Here is a 22761-nt window from a genome sequence, read left to right on the forward strand (position 1 = left end):
CTTCTTTTTGCCCGGTGGAGGTTTCAGACTGTTACTTTTTCTGGTCCGACAACAGCAGAAGTGACAACAAATAATGCTAGTAACGAGTAACACAAGTATCGGGAGAGCGAGCAATACGCCCAGGCAGATGGTGTTGTAAATCCCTTGCTCGTGTTTATTTTGTATCATGTCATAGATCCTTTGAAAGAAATCATTTATCGACTCCATATTAAGAGCTGAAGATCTGGAATCCCAATTCCTGAGAGTCCCTGTGTTGGCGAAGAAGTCAATACGTACGAAAGGCAAAGAAACGCAGCCACATAGTCATTGCTAAGGAATATTCCAAATATTCATCCAAAAATGCAGGCTTCACCCTAAGAGATAAGAGAGAAATATATCAATATTTAGTGAATTTATAAATTAAAATTTTCACTACCTAATGATCTAAATGTTATGTATTAGTACTTACAACTCTATTATCTAGCACATCCCTTGATGCCTGTATATTATAGATTAAAAAAAAGCAGCAAAGTATATACTAGAAATTTATTTTTCTAAAATTTAACTAAAAAACAATTAATAATCACAAATGTATAATACAGTTTTAAATTAATGTTGCAAACCAGTTAATAATACAGACATATTTGATATCCCAGTAATCGTAACAACCCATACAATACATTAAGCACTTAATTTATGGTGTTTGGTAAATGGTTAAAAAAATTGTACTTTTTTAAATTAATTTTATCCATAGCAAAAAGTAATATGCATTTAAATCTTATAATAGTGAATGGGAAAATGATGCCTTAAAGGGAACCTGTGAGGTCTAACCTACAAGCAGGGTGATGTGTGGCCTAGAAACCCCTTCCTCCCCATCCCTGTGTTGTAATACTGTGTAATATGAATGTTTAAAAAAAGTTTTATTACTTACATGTTCCCTATGTAAATGATCAGAGGGTCTAGTCCTCTGGGTGTTGCATCACTCCGTGGGCGTTTGCATACTTTCCGTGATATCACGCCCCTGTGGGCGTGATACCATGGATCTACATGAGCGACGTCACGTGCATGCGCACATGCCATTCCCGCAGCCTTGTTATCCAGGTGCTTGCTTGTCGGCTTCAGACGCACACTGCGCATGTTCAGAAGACTCATGCGGTTCCGACCATGCGCAGAGTGCGTCTGAAGCCAACAAGCAAGCACCTGGATAACAAGGTTCCGGGAATGGTAAGTGCGCATGCGTGGGATCTCAAGGAGCTGACGATGACGTCACTGATGTAAATCCATGGTATAACGCCCACAGGGCGATGCGACGCCCAGGGGACTAGACCCTCTGATCATTTACATAGGGAACATGTAACTAATAAAACATATTTTTCTACATTCATATTACACAATATTACAACACAGGGATGGGAAGGAAGGGGTTACTAGGCCACATATCCCCCTGCTTGTAGGTTAGAATGCATATGGGAGCTGACAGGTTCCCTTTAAAAAGCCTAGAGTTTGCTTCGCAAAAAACAAGACCTCATATAGAGAAATTTAGATAAAAAATAAAAAGGTCTGGCTGTTATACGTTTGGAAGGTGAAAACAACTTTCAATGCACCTAGGATTTCACTGTGTTGAGAGCCCTCGTTGGCTACAGTGTTTTTCTCTGGCTGGTCTCCCCGAGATCAGTGATTGTTTTGTCTTGTTGGTCTACTAGGCATTGATCCCACCTGGCCAGAATCCTGCTCCACACTGATGAGGGGCAATACCCCGAAACAGCTGTCTGTGGATGGATACCTGGCCTTGGTATTTCCCTTGTCATATCTTTAAACTTGTCAAAGAGTTGGATATTGACTAAAAGGGCCACTTAATATGGTGGTTATGGTGGTCTCCTAAAAAGAGCCACTCCTTGGCTAGGTCCTTCCCGGAGGGATATCTAGCTAGTTTTCTGTGTTGAGACTCCTAACAGAGGCTCCACGGACCTTTTTTGATTTGCATATTTCCCAGGGGGCAATGCACCTAGGATTTCACTGTGTTGAGCGCCCTCGTTGGCTGCCGGCAGTGTTTTTCTCTGGCTGGTCTCCCTGAGATCAGTGATTGTTTTGTCTGGTTAATTTTTTTTTTCTGACTGTCTGAATAAGTTCATCCGAAATTTTAGATGTGTAATCGTATATGTGCATATTTTATATATTTTATATATGTTTTTTGTGCATGTGTGTAGTATAAATACAGTATGTGAGTGTAATGTGCAGGTATTAAGATGTGCATATTTTCGCATAGGTAGGTGAAGCATTACAGTGGATGGGCAGAGCGACACATGCCCTTCACTATTAGTGTCTGTCCCAGGACCCAGACGATATATGACTAGACATGAGCGAACCCATAGAAGTTTGGTTCGGCTGGATAAAGTTCGCCTTGGGACCCAGATTTGACCTGAACACCAGTGGAAGTCACTCATTTGGCATGTCTGGTCACCGTCCACATACAGCCAGCCATAAACAGATCATTTCCGGGGAAGGGTAGGGTTTTTCTTTTTTTTTGTTTGGTGCACACTACATCAGATTATGCTGCTGTTACACCCCCAATCAAAAACCACAAGCGGCTCACACTGGGCTGAGCACCGAGCGTACCCGAGCACAATGATGCTCACGCCAATGGCTTGTATACGCAAAGCACCTGAACTCTGGTTTTCTTTTGTAAAATCTGTGTTTGGTATGAACCCTGAACCTCGGGTTCACTCATCTCTATATATGACCAGAGATGGAGCGGATTCATGAAGTTCAGTTCAGTGGGTATCAACCAAACTTTAGATAAAGTTCGGTTTGGGACCCGGACTTGACCTGAACCCCAATAGAAGATCACTTTCACGATAGGGTGAGCATGGTTTTTCCATTTATTTTGTTCGGTGCACACTACATCCGATCACGCCATTGATACCGACAGGGTGCGCCAATCAACCACTGCAAGCGGCTCGCACTGGGATGAGCACTGAGCGTACCCGAGCACAGCAATGCTCACACAAGTGGTTTTCATACATAAAGCACCAGAACTCCGAACTCGAACTGTTTTTTTTTTTGGTACGGCCTGTATTTGGTAAGAACACTGAACCTCTGGTTCACTCATCTCTATATATGACATATATTTTAACATTTGTCCTTTATTTCAGTTCAAGTAACTGTGGTGCCCCTGAGGCTTCCGTCGCCACAGGACATTGCACCCCATCCAGCGGTGTGATGCCCCATTCTGGCTGAGGAAAGGAGTGAACGCCGGTCCCCTGGCAAATCTACACAACACCCATTGTTAGGTACATACTGGGACCAGGGACAGTGGCAGTTACCCTCCCATGCTGCATGCTGGGAGGGGCCGTAAGACCCATCCCTGCTCCTATAGGGTAGATCAGAGAAACTGGGGAGGTGGGAGGAGCCACCAGAGTGCAGTCAGTGAAAGGAAGGTCAGGTTTAGTGAGTAGAAAGAGAGAGAGGGAAGGAGGAGGAGGAGGTCTGCGTGAGGCAGACGAGAAGGGGAAGAAGAAAGAAAGCTCGAGTCAGTCAGGAGCTAAGGAAATAAAGAGACGCTTCCTGGTGAAGATCCTGGGACTCAGAGGGTCCAGGTGACACCAAGCAGAGAAGAAGGGTTCCAGGGCCACGGATAGCTGTTGAGCTGTGGTGGCCTGTTCAACAGGAACATCGGTGGAGGGATCAAGCTGCAACAGGGGACGGTCCCTAGAAACCGGAGGAGTGCAAAATCATCTCCAAACAGTAAAAACCGAGGCCCAGGGAAAGTTGTAAACTCCAAGGGCCACAGCCCACCGCAGAACCTCTAGAAAGGGGATAAACATCCGACAGGTGACCCCCCAGCCTGGAGGCTGTTGTGGAGGCCGAGCCAGGTTCATCCTACAAAGGCAAGGTTTAAGGAGACAGCTGCAGACAGACACTTGAGAGAAGGGTACCGGCTTTTACTCCAGAAATTAACCAGGATCGGCGGAGGTCCCTGACAGTGGGTCTCAGCAGTCCAGAGGCCCCAGTGTGCACCTACCAGGAACTGTGAGTAAACAACTTGAACTGCACCCTTGGAGTTGCCTCTGTTATTTCATCTGCATAGACACTCACAAGCACCAACAGTGCCCCGGGGTACCGCTCCAACTGTGGGGAGCAGTACCACCATTGCTGCCATTCCATCACCCCGGAGGCCTCATACAGCAGCGGCGGCTTAATAGCCGCAAACCACAGGTGGCGTCAGGAACACAAACTTTATTCACCAAGCCACTTTAATTGACACCCACCAGGGCCACGGAGTCGGGCCCCGCCACCACTGACGACCCCCAGATTAGTCCGACCCGGCACCGGGTGTCCCATAGCCCTGGGGTGGGCGAGTCATAACCCTCAGCCATGAGCGACACATATCATAAAAGCCATAATCTAACATTTTCCACTACTTTTCAGTTATGTACTTATTGTCATTAATCCTGTAAGCTTCTCATTTCAAAAGTGTGACTCAAATTTTTCAAGTGTATCATAAAACTATTGAGCGATGCTAGTCTGATAGTTTGCAGCCCAGTCTGGTGATTGTGAGGCTTGGCAGTGGTGGAGGGCACTGTGTGTAATGTGCAGTGCACGTCCTGTTTATAAGACTTCACTATTCTTACTAAGTTCTCGGAGCATTACACATCCTGTTTGTGTGAGGACTGGCAGCGAACCGCAGTTCTCATGTTTACTCCTTTAGAGAAACACACCAGCTGGAATGTGTCGATGGGAACCCAAACCACTGCCAATCTGCACTTGCTTTTTGAGAAAACTAAAAATGCTAAAAATGAAAGGTGAAGTTCGGCCTGAGATTACATTAGCTCTTTAGTCTTTATGTTTAAGATTTTGCAGTTTTGTATAGCAGGTTTAGAAACGGGAGTCGCTTTTTGCTTTTGCTTCCTTGTAGTGCAGAAAAATATGTGGAAAACATAAGTTAGCTGATGTTAACAGGTGTTATTCATACTTCAAAAACTAAAATTCGGATATTTAACCCACTGTCACGTCACAATGCCTATGGGAAAGCAGGAAACAGGGGCTCTTAAGCTATCCCTCAGGCTAGGGGGCCCTTTACTATCCCTAATCTCAGGGATACTCCTGATGGTGGAGAGGCCCGAGTCTCCTTCCTGGCCCTGCTCCTGATCAGTCCTGATCTGATTCCTTCTCTCCGTCGCCCCAGGGAGGGATGGGAAAGGAGTGTGATAAAACCCATAGATAAAGACAGACGAGGGGAAAACAAAGCTTAGTCACATCGGACGCATAGTCACACCGGACGCACACACAAAGGTTAAGACAGTAAGAGAGTCAGGAGGAAACACAAAGACCGGAGGAAATAATAAATAAATATATATATATATATATATATATATACTAGCTGTACTACCCGGCTTCGCCTGGGTTAATAACTGTGGTTAACAAAATAGAATGTATTAACATTCCCGGGATAGAAGGTATAAATAGATAAATAAATAGTAACTGTTTCTCTGTTACTCTCCCATTCTCTGTCTGTCTCCCCCTCTGTATATATCTCTTTGTCTCTCTCTCTATCTCTTTGTCTGTCTGTCTCTTTCCCTGTCTGTCTCTGACTGTCTTTGTCTCTTTCTCCGTCTGTCTCAATCTCTTTCCCTGTCTGTCTATCTATCTCTTTCCCTGTCTGTCTATCTGTCACTTTCCCTGTCTGTCTATTTCCCTGTCTGTCTCTTTCCCTGTCTGTCTCTTTCCTACTCTTTCCCTGTCTGTCTCTGACTGTCTTTGTCTCTTTCTCCGTCTGTCTCAATCTCTTTCCCTGTCTGTCTATCTATCTCTTTCCCTGTCTGTCTATCTGTCACTTTCCCTGTCTGTCTATTTCCCTGTCTGTCTCTTTCCCTGTCTGTCTCTTTCCTACTCTTTCCCTGTCTGTCTCTTTCCCTCTTTCCCGCTGTTTCTTTCCCTGTGTCTGTCTCTTTGTCTGTCTCTTTACCTGTCTTTGCCTGTCTCTTACCCTGTCTGTCTCTTTCCCTTTCTTTCCCTGTCTGTCTGTTTCCCTGTGTCTGTCTCTTTGTCTGTCTCTTTCCCTGTCAGTCTGTCTTTTTGTCTGTGTCTGTCTCTTTGTGTCTGTCTCTTACCCTGTCTATGTCTGTTTCTTACCCTGTCTGTGTCTGCCTCTTTCCCTGTCTGTGTCTGTCTCTTACCTTGGCTGCTCTGTGACACGCTAACATTCCATATAAGGGCGTGGCTGCGCATTCTTCTGAAGTTCTGGCTGCACTGTGGCTCCCAGCTCCATTCACTTTAATGGAGGCAGGTTTTTAGGCGATTAACTGTAAAGCGCGGGGTTAAAATTTCCCCTCAAAACATAGCATATGACGCTCTCGGGGTCCAGACATGTGAGTGTGCAAAATTTTGTGGTTGTAGCTGCGACGGTGCGGATGCCAATCTTATATAATATATATATATATATATATATATATATATATATATATATAATATACACACAGTACAGACCAAAAGTTTGGACACACCTTCTCATCTCTAGAACAACTGTTAAGAGGAGACTTTGTGCAGCAGGCCTTCATGGTAAAATAGCTGCTAGGAAACCACTGCTAAGGACAGGCAACAAGCAGAAGAGACTTGTTTGGGCTAAAGAACACAAGGAATGGACATTAGACCAGTGGAAATCTGTGCTTTGGTCTGATGAGTCCAAATTTGAGATCTTTGGATCCAACCACCGTGTCTTTGTAGAAAAGGTGAACGGATGGACTCTACATGCCTGGTTCCCACCGTGAAGCATGGAGGAGAAGGTGTGATTGTGTGGGGGTGCTTTGCTGGTGACACGGTTGGGGATTTATTCAAAATTGAAGGCATACAGAACCAGCATGGCTACCACAGCATCTTGCAGCGGCATGCTATTCCATCCGGTTTGTGTTTAGTTGGACCATCATTTATTTTTCAACAGGACAATGACCCCAAACACACCTCCAGGCTGTGTAAGGGCTATTTGACAAAGAAGGAGAGTGATGGGGTGCTACGCCAGATGACCTGGCCTCCACAGTCACCAGACCTGAACCCAATCGAGATGGTTTGGGGTGAGCTGGACCGCAGAGTGAAGGCAAAAGGGCCAACAAGTGCTAAGCATCTCTGGGAACTCCTTCAAAACTGTTGGAAGACCATTTCCGGTGACTACCTCTTGAAGCTCATAAAGAGAATGCCAAGAGTGTGCAAAGCAGTAATCAAAGCAAAAGGTGGCTACTTTGAAGAACCTAGAATATAAGACATATTTTCAGTTGTTTTACACTTTTTTAAGTATTTCATTCCACATGGGGTGAAACTGGAATACCCAGGGGAAACCCACAAAAACACAGGGAGAACATACAAATTTCTTCCAGATGTTGTCCTTTTTGGGGTTTGAACCTAAGACCTCAGTACTGCAAGACTGTAGTGCTAACCACTGAGTCACTGTACTTCCACAAGCTACTAAACAACAACCTCAACTGCACCAAGCAATAAGCACAAGAAAGTCTAGGACACCAAACCTCACAGACCAACAAAGACAAACTATAGCTGGCATGGGTGGAAAGATTCAACCAGCATAAATAGGAGCAGAGCAGATGTGATAGTTCTCCCCACAACATGTGATCAAAGGAGCAAGGAGACCAGCAGAAACTAACTCTTGCTAGCCTGCCCATGAATCAGCACACAGCAGTTCGACACCCACGTCTGCCTATATTGATCCCAGCCACCAGAGAAACCATCGGATAGAGTGTTGGAATCTGCAATCTGAAAGAGCCTGACACTGTCATGACAGTCAGTGAAGTTTGGGCAAAACTCTGTGCGAAAGCCATGCTCCACAAAACACCCTCCAAAATGACCTGGAACAAAACCTATATAGCCAATTTGTCAGAAGGATTTACATCAATTCTTCAATTTTTCAGCACCAAAAGTCAGCAACATCGGGTCTATTGGCAAAAATGGTGTTAGTATGGTTTTATGGTTAATGCAGTGCAAGCAAATTATATGTCCATCAGAAAAAATAAAGTTATCTCAGACCAGCCAAACCAGAGACTAGTTCAAAAAGAAGAGGAACACATCTAAATACAGCTGTTTTGGGGCTTTTTCCTACATCAATGTGAAGCAGGGCACTGTTGTTTGCCTTGGGTACCATTAACATAGTGATGGGAGGCTCTGTTCCTAATTGACTGTACACAGCGGTGCATAGAGAAACATATTTTCAGGCAATGTGCCATGGGAAACATCATGTAAATTTGCTTTCCATTTCATACCAGCTGAACCAAGACACCTCCAAAAGAAAGAGGGTTTCACCAACAGACAGCTTCTTCAAGGGGTTCTTGCTCCTCATAAGTCTAGAACAGGAGAGGTAGCTAAGGGGGCTACTGGCTCTCAGATGTTTGGTGGCCCCTTTTACAAGAAGATCTTTCACCTACTCCAATAGGGCATGTTAATATTCTGGAAGAGGTGTCCTACTCACGGCCACTTTCTTCTACCTTCCAGTGTGACCAGCAGCTTTCTATGTAGACTTGTATTGGGGTTTCCTAGAAGCTTTTTGACTTCTCTGGGGACCTACTATACATATTTTATGCCTTTAAATGTATAGGGAGGCTAACAGAGTGTTTTTTTTAAGCGAACAAATCAAACATAATTCGGAATAGCTGGGTAGAAGACCCTTATGACAACACAGCTCGTATCTGCCATATAGCCCTTGATGAAATGTGGCCCACCCTTTGTTGGTCCCATTATCTTAGCCAATGGGTAGTTAAAAGTTTTGACTCCCCTCTCTGGAAAGACGTCATCTTAGGCTGCTTTCACACTACGTTTTTTTAACATGCGTTATGATCATGTTTTTGCTGCAAAAGCGGATCCTGTTTTTATAAAGAAAAACGCATGCAAACGCATGTGTTATTTTGCAGGATCCTGCCACTTGAAGTTTACGGGCGGGCATTAGAGTCATGTGATCGGGAGTGAGGGGAACTGAACGTGACAGACTGGAAATTCAGATGCCACTGGGGAAAAAGAGAGGAGAGAGAAAGAGAGAGGAAGAAAGAGAGAGAGAGAAAGAGAGAGGAAGAAAGAGAGAGAGAGAAAGAGAGAAAGAGAGCGAGAAAGAGAGAAAGAGAGGAAGAGAGGATGAAAGAGCGAGAAAGAGAGAGATAAAGAGCGAGAAAGAGAGAAAGAGAGAGTGAGAAAGAGAGCGAGAAAAAGAGAGAAAGAGAGCGAGAAAGGGAGAGTGAGAAAGTGAGAGAGAGAGAACGAGAGAGAGATAGAGAGAGAGAGTGAGTAGGAAAGAAAAAGAAAGAGATGAAGAGAGAAAAAGAGAGAGAAAGAGAGAGGAAGAAAGAGAAAGAGAGAGGAAGAGAGAGAACGAAAGAGAGAGAGAGAGAGAGAGAGAAAGAAACAAACTCACTCTCTGTGGTTTCTGGGCATGCTCAGTAAACCAAACAGGATCCTATCTATCAGTATACCACCGTTCACATGCGTTTGCGTGCAGTTTTGTCAGAATCCAGTGACTTGCACTACAAGTAGCGTTTTTAAACAATGTTGAAAAACTGCAAGTCGCTGGATTCTGACAAAACTGCACGCAAACGCATGTGAACGCATGTTGACGCAAGTCCATTGCAAATGCAATTAAATGAATACGCATTTGTACTGGATCCGCTTTTGGAGCAAAAAAAAATTCAGAACGCATGTTAAAAAAACGTAGTGTGAAAGCAGCCTTAGCTAAGGAAGAACGGCCATCTCGTCAATTCAGGAGTCTGAGAAGTTAGTAAGCAGAATGATCATGGCGTAATATTCAATTCCATGGAATGTATATTGACTTTATATGGAAATGTTGATTTTCTCAGTGTTGCTTGTATGATCTCCAGTTTCCTCCAGGTTAATTGGCTTGATGTTAAATTGTAGCTCGAATATTTGGTTGGATGAGCCTGAGCCAGTGAAATTACATCCCAAGTTCCACTGGGGACAGTTTTAGGCGCCAATTACAGATATTTAATAATGATGTTCTCCTGATTTATATCACTTACGGTTCAGAATTCTCTGTTAGGACCTCCTAGGTGGAATGAGATAGATATGCAATAGATAAGTAATTTCTGCTCAATTTGTGCTCCTGCTGTGACGCCCTGGGCAAGCCAGGGGTCACAGGTCATCACACCACCACACCCTACACCCCAGTTAGGAACACCAAAGCTAACAAAATCCTTGTTGCCTTCCTCCAGAGGCTGATGTTCACACCAGGGGGTGGGCCAGGCGGTTGGCTCCGCCCACCTAGGAGTTCACAGCCCTGGAGGCGGGAAGAACCAGGCAGTTAGAGTTTGGAGGGAGAAGTGGAAAGAACAGAGTTTAGCCCAGGCAGGGCTTGAGTGAAGAGTTCAGCTCAGGGAGAGCCTGAGTGAGGAGTAAACAAGGAGTTCAGCTAGGAAAGTGAAGTGGTAAAGGAGGAAAGTAAGAGGAGCTGAAGTAAAGTGAAAGATGACAGAAGAAAAGCCTGAAGTGAGTCCGGCTGTGTGCCCGGACAGTGACAGCAAGGTCAGCAGACGGCGGTGATTGTCTGGAGGGGTGACTGCTCCGAGGTTGCTGGAAGGACCGCGGACGGGTAGTGGCCCAGCGGTCTGGAGCAGTATACGAAGGACAGTCAGCACCAGGGCAGGGGCCTCTCGGACCCCGGCAAGGCTAGGAGTCGCCATAATTTGCCAAATCCGTCAGTGAAGGGGACGTCTGTCTCCCAACAACCAAGTCCCGATTGAAGGCAACAGCCCAACCATTAAAGCAGAGACACCGCCACCGCCAGGGCACCAGTTTCTGAGGGCCAGCGCCTGCGGGCAAAGAGTAGAGCTCCTCCGGTCCAGCTTGAAGCCGGGGAGCGGGTTACCGGTGGGAACCCATCGCAACCATCAACAACATAGGTGCAGGACAGAGGGACCGTCACCGTCACCTTCTGGGGAAAGCAAGTGCAGCCGTCTGTGGGAACCGTCTTTCCAGCCGTGTGTTTTACCGAGAACTGTGTCACCGTCTCAGGCTGAGTGAGTACCACAGTGCCGCAAGGCACAGCGCTGCCCCCCGCATCCCTGCGCCCACCAAACCCTGCATCTCCCACCTCATCACTGGGCCCCGGGATCACCAACCCCTACCCACGGAGGGGCAACCCAACAACTTGCTGATTCGCACCATCACCCCCGGGATCCCCACACCGAACAGCGGTGGTGCTAACAAATCACCACAACCGTGGGTGGCGTCACGGACAATAGACTATATCCCAAAACCCAATCCCCTTTCACTCACGGGCGAGGAGCGCCGCTCGAGAACCCCCGGGATCCGGCCCACCGCTCAAGCCACCACTGAGCAGCAGCAGCCGGACCCGAGCAGAGGGGTGAGCGCAGTGCTGACACCCTCCTCCCCGCCCGCGACAACTTGGCGTCACGAACAGGATCTTACCGCTCTGCCGTCTGGTAGAGGTGCGCCTTGTTACCGCCGGAGGTGTCCGGCAGAAAAATTTCAGAAGCCGCCATCTTTGGCGCGAAAAGTCCCCGCTCGAGCGTCTTCTCGAGTAGCAGAGGCGCGAAGGCCAAAACCCCGCCCCGATAGAGGAGTGGCTGAAGAGAAGCTAAGGGGGACGCGATGGCGGCTGGCTGCATGTGAGAGCAGCTATAAAAGCAGGGACGCCAGGACTCTGCAGACATCCAGTTCCTGGGAAAGGCCGCCAGCAACATGTGGATGCCGTCCCGCGACACCGTAGCCCCTGCGCCTGGGACCGCGGCGTGGGTGGAGATCCGGACCGCGCAGCTCTACCAACGGCTGCAGGTCAAGATGCAGCTCCTCATGGAGGAGTGGGAGGCCGACATGGCGGACGTTATAGCAGCCGTGCGGAGACGCGAGGAGGAGGCGGAGGAAGGGAGAGTGAGTGACCCACGCCCCGATGCCCTGGAAGGGCTGGTCATCGCGGCTGCGGGACCCGGTCCAAGCCCTCTCCCCCCGCTGCCTCCCTCGCCACCCGTCCCGGAGGCCGTGACCCCGCCATTAGGCCTGCTACCACCGCAACCGGTAGCAATACCCAGCGTCCCCGCCCAGGCGGGCCGACCTGTAGCCGGAGCCCGTAGTCGACCGGAGGTGTTGCCATGGAAGGTCCCAAAGACTGAACCGGAGGCATCCCCTGAAAAATCCCCCGCGCTGGAGCTGATGACCCGCTCCGAGCCGAAGGCCCAGCAGCGGAAAGCCCCTATGCCCATCCCCCACACCTCGGCTGAGGTGGCGCCGGGTTGTAGCTGTAAGGCAGCGCCCAAAGCCAAGACACCGCGGGACCTGCCACCCAGATTCCTGACAGTGGGCAACGTCCAGGATGTCCCGCGGGGCCCGACCCGTGCGCCGGAGCTCGCAGCAGCGCCATATTGGGATAGGGAGCCGGTACCGCTGGGCCTGGAGATCGGTGAACGGGAGAGGAAGAAGGCCGAGCTGGTGGCCTGAGCGATAAGGGAGAAGGAGAATCTCCGCCAGGCCACGTTCCGTGTCCGGGGTCCGCTGTATGAGGGGCAGGTGAGGCGGTTTGATGTCCGCCGGGGCTATGGGTTTATTTATGAACCGGGCCTGGAGGCCGAAGTGTTTGTAGCCCGGCGGGATGTAAATGCCCACCTGCCTGAAGAGCATCCCGGCCGCAACCTAATGCCGGGTGACATTGTCCAGTATACTCGGCACTGTGGAGAGAGGGGGTGGTTCGCCCTGGATGCCAAACTGAGGGGCAGCCAAGAGAGCCGAGTGAGCCCTGCACCCCCTCCCTCGGATGACGCTGAATATCCGGAGTAAGGGCAGCGGAGCACCGTTGTCCAGTCCCCGTTGGGACCACCACTGAGTTGTGTTTGTTTAAAAGTGTTTGAAAAGTTTGAAAGTTGAACAATGATGAAAAATGATGATAACTGGAAAGTAACCTGATTGACCGTGATTTGGAAAACCGGCCGTTGCCGGCACCGTTGTCCCCGTGGGGACCGTTTAAAAAGTTTTGCATGAGGAACTGCTCATGGACAAGCCCGTGAACTTGCAGGGCAACCACAAACGTTAGTGGCTTGTAAATAAGTTGTTTGCTGTTACCGTTTCTGCAATGCCGCCTCCGGAGAGGCAGGTTGGAGGGAGGGCCCGCAGTAGAGCCGGCTGGGGCCCAGCCACCACAGGGATCGGTGGCTACCCTCTGGAGGGGAAGGACAGATCCTGCTCGGGTAACTTGTGCTGGACTTGGGGACAAGGGGTGCTGCCTGGGCTTTAGGGGCAGCATCAGGGCCAGGTTGCTTGGGTGGGAGAGAGTGGAAACCGTAACCGTGAACCGTTTTGCAACGTTTAAGTAAAGTGCCTCCCGTTATGGGAAGAAGTAATAAAAATGTAAATATGTTACTGTTTTACAATGTTATATATTTTTCAGAAAAATAAAACCGGTGTTGGACGGGCAGCCCGCGGACGGTCTGCATTTTGCTAAGGGGGAATGTGACGCCCTGGGCAAGCCAGGGGTCACAGGTCATCACACCACCACACCCTACACCCCAGTTATGAACACCAAAGCTAACAAAATCCTTGTTGCCTTCCTCCAGAGGCTGATGTTCACACCAGGGGGTGGGCCAGGCGGTTGGCTCCGCCCACCGAGGAGTTCACAGCACTGGAGGCGGGAAGAACCAGGCAGTTAGAGTTTGGAGGGAGAAGTGGAAAGAACAGAGTTTAGCCCAGGCAGGGCTTGAGTGAAGAGTTCAGCTCAGGGAGAGCTTGAGTGAGGAGTAAACAAGGAGTTCAGCTAGGAAAGTGAAGTGGTAAAGGAGGAAAGTAAGAGGAGCTGAAGTAAAGTGAAAGGTGACAGAAGAAAAGCCTGAAGTGAGTCCGGCTGTGTGCCCGGACAGTGACAGCAAGGTCAGCAGACGGCGGTGATTGTCTGGAGGGGTGACTGCTCCGAGGTTGCTGGAAGGACCGCGGACGGGTAGTGGCCCGGCGGTCTGGAGCAGTATACGAAGGACAGTCAGCACCAGGGCAGGGGCCTCTCGGACCCCGGCAAGACTAGGAGTCGCCATAATTTGCCAAATCCGTCAGTGAAGGGGACGTCTGTCTCCCAACAACCAAGTCCCGATTGAAGGCAACAGCCCAACCATTAAAGCAGAGACACCGCCACCGCCAGGGCACCAGTTTCTGAGGGCCAGCGCCTGCGGGCAAAGAGTAGAGCTCCTCCGGTCCAGCTTGAAGCCGGGGAGCGGGTTACCGGTGGAAACCCATCGCAACCATCAACAACATAGGTGCAGGACAGAGGGACCGTCACCGTCACCTTCTGGGGAAAGCAAGTGCAGCCGTCTGTGGGAACCGTCTTTCCAGCCATGTGTTTTACCGAGAACTGTGTCACCGTCTCAGGCTGAGTGAGTACCACAGTGCCGCAAGGCACAGCGCTGCCCCCCGCGTCCCTTTGCCCACCAAACCCTGCATCTCCCACCTCATCACTGGGCCCCGGGATCACCAACCCCTACCCACGGAGGGGCAACCCAACAACTTGCTGCTTCACACCATCACCCCCGGGATCCCCACACCGAGCAGCGGTGGTGCTAACAAATCACCACAACCGTGGGTGGCGTCACGGACAATAGACTATATCCCAAAACCCAATCCCCTTTCACTCACGGGCGAGGAGCGCCGCTCGAGAACCCCCGGGATCCGGCCCACCGCTCGAGCCACCACTGAGCAGCAGCAGCCGGACCCGAGCAGAGGGGTGAGCGCAGTGCTGACACCCTCCTCCCCGCCCGCGACACTGCCATTTTGAATTTAATGATTAATTTTCTAATTCTACATGACATTCGTTAAGTGCTCACCAAAAATAATCGCACCTCTTTCCCTCCCTCCCACATTTGCCGGTGACATACCACAATAATAGCGATCATTTTGCCTGTTATAACCTGCAGAAAATAAGTTTTGTTTGGAAAACATTAAAGGGAAAAGAATAAAGATCTATGGGGTTGTAGCATATAGTGTTCACATGCGCCGCTCCGCCAACGCTGTGCTGCCTTTTGATGTGTCTCTGGGGTAGTTATAAAACATTGATGTGTCTCCGCAGTTCAGAACTTGTAACCGATAATATAAATAAGACACCGGGAAGTGATTCAGCTCTTATTGAGTCAATGCTTCAATACTTACAGAGAGTAAATATCACATTATTTAGACACGATATAAAGAGAATTCATAACGTGGAACACGGCACTGCATTGCTGCAAATAAAAATGTATATGGTGACTCTGTTTTCCCAGACTTGGTCATGTGTAGACTATGCTTATATTTGGGCCTGATCACAAAGGAGCCGTTCTCAGGAAATAACATTTCGCTATGGAGCCATAGTATTTGGCAAAAAAAGAAAGTTATAGGAAATCTCCACCTTTAGCAATGACAAATCTGTGATTTTTGCTGCATTACTGTGATACTGTGTTTCTAATGTTTACACACTTCTCTACCTTTACATTTATGGCTCATCCTTCGGATAGGTCATCAATGTCTGATTGGCTGGGGTCCGACACCCGGCACCCCCACCAATCAGTCTTTCTCGGTCTTGGTGGCAGCCAGCAGCTGGAACTGCTCTGTTCCGGAGAAACCCCATGTCACGCTGTACTCTAAGATGTACAATAGCAGTACAGCGCAGTAATGTGGGACTGAGAGGATTCCTGAAACTATCTGAGAAGGTAGTTGGCTGGTAAACCACTAGGGGGCGTAAAAGTGGAGGAAACGTATGAGCAGGGAATTCCCTAGCAGAGGTAATACTAGTCAAGCCCACCAGATGGCAGTAGAATTGTCAGAAAGCTGTGTCACAACATGAGGTCTTGTAAGTACACAAGGGCAAAGTCTAAACGTAGTCAGAGGGAAGCAAATAGTCAGTAGCCGGGAAATCAGAGCCTAGAAGCGAGGGGGAGTGGGAAGACAAGACAGAATAAAGGTAAACAGATAAGGAACGAACAGGGAGACAGCGGGAGAGACACTGATGGAAACAGACAACAGAGGAGGTTAACAGGTCAGGTGAACACGGAGGTCAGGAGGGGGCAGGGCAGACAACAGGTCACTCAAGAGCAGATCACAGCAGAGCCAGAAGTATCACTGGCGAAATCCAAGAGAAACAGTGCCCTAATAAAGCAGCCTGACCTCCAGAACGAGGCAGAAAGGATTAACCCCTAACGTGACTTGCATCAGAAGTGAAACTAAAAAAAGGCTCAGCTCCAGCTGAGCCAGGAGTCAGTCATGACACCCCATCAACTTATAGCGGCCACAGTCCATCCACCTCCCATTCAAATCAATAGGATGTGCAGGCTGCGGTTGCTATCAGAAGAGAGGCAGCTCCAGAACTGAGCATTTCCGCCTGCCTGCTGCCGACACTAAAAACAGCTGATCCGCCGACCCCAGCCGATTAGACATTGATGACGTCTCCTAAAGGGTACTTTACACGCTGCGACATCGCTACCGATATATCGTCGGGGTCACGTCGTTAGTGACGCACATCTGGCGCCGGTAGCGACATCACAGCGTGTGACAGAAATGAGCGACGATCAACGAGCGCAAAAACGTGAAAAATCATTGCTCGTTGACACATCGTTGATTTCCTTAATATTGCTGCTGCAGGTACGATGTTGTTTGTCGTTCCTGCGGCAGCACACATAGCTATGTGTGACACCACAGGAACGATGAACATCTCCTTACCTGCGTCCACCGGCAATGCGGAAGGAAGGAGGTGGGTGGGATGTTACGTCCCGCTCATCTCCGCCCCTCCGCTTCTATTGGCAGGCCGCTTAGTGACGCCGCAGTAACGTCGCTATGACGCCGAACGCCACTCCCTCTTGAAGGAGGGATTGTTCGGCGGTCATAGCGATGTCACTGTCAAGGTATGTGCTGGTGACGCTGCTGTAGTGATAATGTTCGCTACGGCAGCGATCACCAAATGTCGAACGAGCGACGAGGGCGGGTGCTATCGCGCACGACATCGCTAGCGATAAAGTACCCTTAAGGATAGGCCTTCAATGTAAAAGTAGTGGACAACCTCACTAAAGGTATCAAGGCTTGTTCAGACGAGCGTTGAAAAGCTCTTGTGCAGAACTGAGTGCATATAGACAGCACAATGACCAATGCTAGTCAATGTGGTCGTTCACATTAAAAAAAATTCCACATGGTCAAATAAATGGTCCACGTGTAAATAATTGCAACATGCGCTACTTTGATTAATATTACGGATCAGGTTTGTCCATTATAAGTCAATGGGCGAACAAAAAAAGTATCAATATGGGTTACCATCCCTATAGGATGCGTTTTTCATGGCTCCATTAGAAGTATTCACATAGGAAACTGTATTTAAACATTTATTATTTATTATATTGTTCATGTAAAAAAAACAAATGTGCAAAATGAGCACATAGATGACACAAATGACATTTGGATGACAATACAGAGGAAAAATCGTTAGTTCTTTTTCTGTTTTTTTTCTGTTTGAAAAACGGGTGATTTTGCATACGCTTGTCTGTACCTGGCCAAGGTTTCTCATGCTTCTCCTGTCAAACAAACATGGACTTTGTTCAGGACATGGCATACCAGTTGTCCGATTTTTTTCACAGACCAATAGACTTTTATCAGAAAGGTCTCTGTGTATTGATATGGACCACTCAGTCTGCTAAATAAACACAGAGTAGCTGTGCCCGATTACCTGTGAGGCTTGTGCTTCTGTGGATAATGGGGAGTTTACCACTGAAATGTGAAAAATGGCGGACGCAGACAGAAAATAGCATTTGTGCAAGAACAGTATATGGTCCCTTTGCAGCCCAAGAGCTCATCAAAATGCACAATTCCACCTACGTTAGAGGTGGAAATGGGCCATGTTAGCTCTTGGGCCTCTTTCAGTTGAACCAATGATTTGTCTGCCCCTGAATTAAGTGGTTGGCGATGAGATTGATATTGAGATATTGAAATACACAGGAGATAGAAAACAAGGCTGTCCTGCTGTGTCAGTGTGAAAATCCATTTACCTGTGGTCAAACATTTCTGTGCTTCAGGACACAACATAAACCATATGAAAGTTGTCATATTAAAAGGCAACTTCAGATCACAGAGCCATCGAAGGGTCTGGGAATACAAATTCATTAAAATGTTTAACTCTGTAACCCATTACAAAATCTGTGGAGTCTATTCCAGAGATTCACCAGACCTCTGATCCTACATGGATATTGGGACAATAAAACTCTCACACCACTAATCAAAGCTAATTAAGGATTCACTTTCTAAGCTCAGTGTTTGTTTATTTCAATGTCTTTTATTATGCCATCCCTCTGCTCTGTTTGTGCATATATTTGTGTTTCTTCAGATATTTTCTCATACCATGCCTGACCAAGCGACCTGAGATGTCTCGAAAGCATGCTTTGTAACATCCCTTTATTTTATGTTAGTTAGCCATTAAAAGGTATCACAAGATTATAATTTTGTTCCTCTCACTGAGAACATTCAATAATTTTAGTGTGTTGAAAACATGGGCCAGAAGAAGAACCACCAGAAGTGTCTCTCTTGGAGAATGTCATGTCTTGGGAATTATTCAATGTTCTCCTTGCTGTGTATTGCCTTTCTGTTTCTACGCAGAAGCTTTGACTTTCCTCATATTTTGTTCCTTCCTCCTCCCTGTAGCTCCTGTGATGTCAACATTCCCCGCCCTTCTTCTCCATGTAGTCTTTTATCTGTTGCATTTATCATTAGTATAAGATATTCAGTTAAAACATTCTTCTTTTCCTGAAGTCTTCTTGCAATGAGATTGTTGCCGAGTTAAGCTATCCGACGAAGCAACATGAATGTGAATATGGTCAATATGAATACCCGAAGAAACGATTGTTCAGGCGCCATCAAATTCTACGCATCCGCGAGTCGGAATAGTTAGTGTGACCGAAAAATTGACATATGCAGAGGTGTATTTTGTATCTTGTAACCCTGCGATGAAGACAGAGCCTGAGGTTTTGAGAATCGCAATAACGATAATAACTGTTGGTATAATTTTTATGCCAAGGACCTCATCTGAGTAAGGTTCTTTCTCACTGCTGTAAAACATATTGTCATGTCTGTGCATCTTGCACCGATCTGAGAGTTGAATCCCAGCCAGAGCTATACTGAGTTATATTGAGGTTGTTCCCCCCAACTTAAGATTGGTTCCTTTTAATTTGGAGCTTTGATAAATTTGGGGAACTAGAGTTGGAGAGGAATAATACCGGGATCTCCCTGAAGTACAGCCACAGATTTCACGTGATATTATCTCCGTACAGAATTCAAGTTATTAAAAAGCATTTTTCACATTTTTAATCAACACTAAAGGGCTCTAAGTAAAATTTATTCTGCTATGTCTCATTAAAGGTTAAGCTGCCTTGTCGTGAATTTTTAAACCCTTCACAAATACCAGTAAGGGTGTCAGTGATAGAGACCTTTCTTCTGACGAGTTAGTTTTTAGTGACCTGATTTGACTGGTCTTGTCTATAAATTTGCAAAGCAGCTCCTATTTTTGTGACACTTAGACCCTGTTGGTGATCCTGTGCCGGTTCAGAGACCATCTTTCGACTTGTTCATACCTGATACTTTTCCTGACTCCTCGGTTGCTGAGATATGCTCGTCCCTGATCTCAGGCTGAAATAACCTGTGCGGCTGGACAAGGACCCAAGAGGGGCCCACTTCTACCTCCAGAGCAGCAAGCATCTTCTCTCGCAGACATTTAAAGAGGTGCAATACAAAGGACTGTTGGGCTCCAATGGGCCCATATATACGGTTCTTGCACAGACGACCTCTTCTATCTATGTCTCTCAGGTTCAGTACCACTTTTAACAGTATCTATGTCATCAAGCCGGCATTACAGTTGAATATGGTGACCAGGACACCTCGTCACTGTTGATTTGCTGTTATTTTCAACTGTGTGCCATGTTTTTGGTGAACACATTAAATATAAGATGTTCACTAACACACAATAAAGTATTCTTTAGTGTGACATTCGGTGTACTTGGGGATGTGGTTTATGCAAACAAGCAACAAGGGTATATTGTGTATGTAGACTGGTTTCTTGGTCATATATTCTGAGATTTAACCTTAAGTAGCAAGTGGGAGACCCTGGACGACTGTGGGTACATGAGGGTATGTCATGTATGGTGATGGGGAGCAAGCAGAATGTGTAGCGCCAATAAGAGCATGCAACCTCTCCAGGTGTATTTTAGCAAATTGTTCCCTCTGATCAGGGTCAGTCATCAAGGCAGGAGTCGGATCAGTCTGTAATGTATAGACTGGGGACAGACACACTTGAAAGCATGGGGTGCCGTATTTGTAGTAAGGAGATCTGCGACCCAATGTGTACGTGTAGCATGTTTTATAGACTGTTGAATATTATAAGATGTATATATTTGTGCCGATAGTTGCCATCTAGTGGCAAGTTGATCTTAAATATGATGTTAGATAAGATAGGGTTAAGGTAGTGGAAGGAAGGAGTGGAGATAGAAAAGAAAACAGGTGGGAAGGCTTGAGAGGGGACCAGTTGAGAATATGGTTCAAGTGTGAGAAGATGTGGTCTCAGGGATAGGACCACTCAGGAAACCCTGAAGTAAGCTTGAGATGTCTGGAGCCTACAGCTCACCCCAACAAACTAAGAGAGTCATCTAGCTAGAGAGACGTTGAGGCCCAGAAACGGACGAAGGTGAATGGAGTTAGGGGGAAGGAAATAGACCCCAAAGCCTGAGGATGAGATCCAAGTTAGCGGGGAGGAACAGGTTGAGCAGTACCCCACACAGAGATGAAGGAAGGAAAGGAAGGCCATGTCTGTCATAATGGTATGAAGAATAAAAGTGAATTATTCTGTTTGGCTAAGCAAACTCTGATGTTGCGTGAATTACTGACTGTCCACGAAGGCGACAGTCAGTGGCGATGAACATGAGCTTGAAGAAACAAGTCATGCACACCACCCAAAGTGACATCCGCACACAGGCACCTTTCTTCATATTGGCTAGTTGAACAGTGTTAGGAGGTCTACTGTGGTTTCCCCAGTTGATGAAGACTGTTTATTCGTTATGGGCAACCGTGGGGTTTGACATTAATGTGTGGTTAAGTAATGGCAGCAGAAGAGTGTTTGCCTGCGAACCGTTGGTTGAGAGTAGCCTAGAGAGGGAAAGCGATGTGTGATAATATCCTGATGATGTGCTGTAGATGCTGAGGCAAGGAGGTGTCATATCCTTGAGAATTGAGAAGTAGTCCTCTGAGGTCCACAAGAAAGTTGTGAGGTATCCAGTTGGGCGCTGTCCCAAATTCTCCTCCAAAAGTATATCCAAAGAGGGTCTATTTAGACTAATGGTAGAGTTAGCAGAGAAATGTATGACAAGTCCAATTTATCGATATGAAGAAGTAACATAGCAACAGGGTGGGAAGTTTTTGGCCAAGTTGAAAAGGTACTGGGAAAGTGAGTTGTCTGGGCAAAGACAAATTATTGCCAAAGGTACTTATTATACAACCTGAAGGCTGGTTTTACACATTAGTGAAACATTTTTATGCTTTGGTTAGGATTAGGAACCTACACGTGAACATTTTGCTGTTTTGCAGGAAGTTAATGAACTAAACTAAAACATACTTCACATTCTATTACAGGTTGTAGAAAGACTGAGTAATTGACAAAATCTCTATATCGTATGCACAGTCTACCCTATTGTGAGGACTAAAGGGTGCCTTACATGCTGCGACATCGCTAACTATATATATTGTCGGGGTCACGGTGTTTGTGACGCACATCCGGCGTCGTTAGCGACATTGCAGCATGTAACACCTCTGAGCGACCTAAAACGATCGCAAAAGAGGTAAAAATCGTTGGTCTTGGAGAGGTCGCTCCAACACCAAGAATCATTCACAGGTGAATAGCGAGGTTGTTTGTCGTTCCTGCGGCAGCACACATCGCTATGTGTGACACGGCAGGAACGAGGAAACTCACCGTACATGCGTCCCGCTGGCAATGAGGAAGGAAGGAGGTGGGCGGGATGTTACGTCCCGCTCATCTCCGCACCTCCTCTGCTATTCGGCGGCCACTTAGTGACGTCGCTATGACACCGAATTAACCGCCCCCTTAGAAAGGAGGCGGTTCGCCGGTCAGAGCGACGTCGCTAGGCAGGTAAGTCCGTGTGACGGGTGTAAGCGATGTTGTGCGCCACGGGCAGCGATTTGCCCATGTTGCACAACCGAAGGAGGCGGGTACGCTCGCTAGCGATATCGGTACCGATATCGCAGTGTGTAAAGTACCCTTAACTCTTCCTTATCCTCTACAGCAGAAGGGTTACAGCTTTTCAAATGTTTTGCATTCAGTCATAATAAACTGAAAGTTTTGAAATAATTATGTTTGGGGAATAGTGTAATAAAAGGTCATAAATGAAAAATTGTGGTATTTCATCAATTTTCTAGAAAACCGATACAGAATGTTAGCCGGTTGACATCAAGCCAGTGAGAAATAATTGCTTACCTGTGTATTTTAATTGCTGTTCAATAGTAATGGTTACTTTATGGTATCAATGTAAAACAAGTCAGACTAGAGGTCTTTTTATTAGAATCTACCGATCAGCAGATAAAGACAGGCTGCAATTAGAAGGAGGAAAACTGCGCTCACGCGACATGCATACTTGAAATGTCTTCTACAAATTCCTCTATTTTATGAAGGAAGTAGAACATTAGCTTTCCTTAGATGTTTTGTACCTTATATGCCACCAGACTAATCCTTATAATTGAGCGCTCCTATTGAATGTCTTAATGTGGAGAAGCTACGGGTTGCATCTT

At 47.1% G+C, this 22761-nt stretch overlaps 1 long non-coding RNA gene across 1 annotated transcript in view; it reads right to left on the reverse strand.

Moving 5' to 3' along the window:
- Positions 1-202: 202 nt before the first annotated feature.
- LOC142249430 (uncharacterized) overlaps positions 203-22761 on the reverse strand; it is an 83175-nt gene continuing 60616 nt past the window's right edge. The window contains exon 3 of the long non-coding RNA XR_012725047.1: positions 203-353. This is a non-coding gene — a long non-coding RNA (uncharacterized LOC142249430). The remainder of the gene's footprint in view (positions 354-22761) is intronic.

Source organism: Anomaloglossus baeobatrachus, chromosome 8, assembly GCF_048569485.1.
Source record: "Anomaloglossus baeobatrachus isolate aAnoBae1 chromosome 8, aAnoBae1.hap1, whole genome shotgun sequence".
In the NCBI taxonomy this organism is placed as follows: Eukaryota; Metazoa; Chordata; class Amphibia; order Anura; family Aromobatidae; genus Anomaloglossus; species Anomaloglossus baeobatrachus.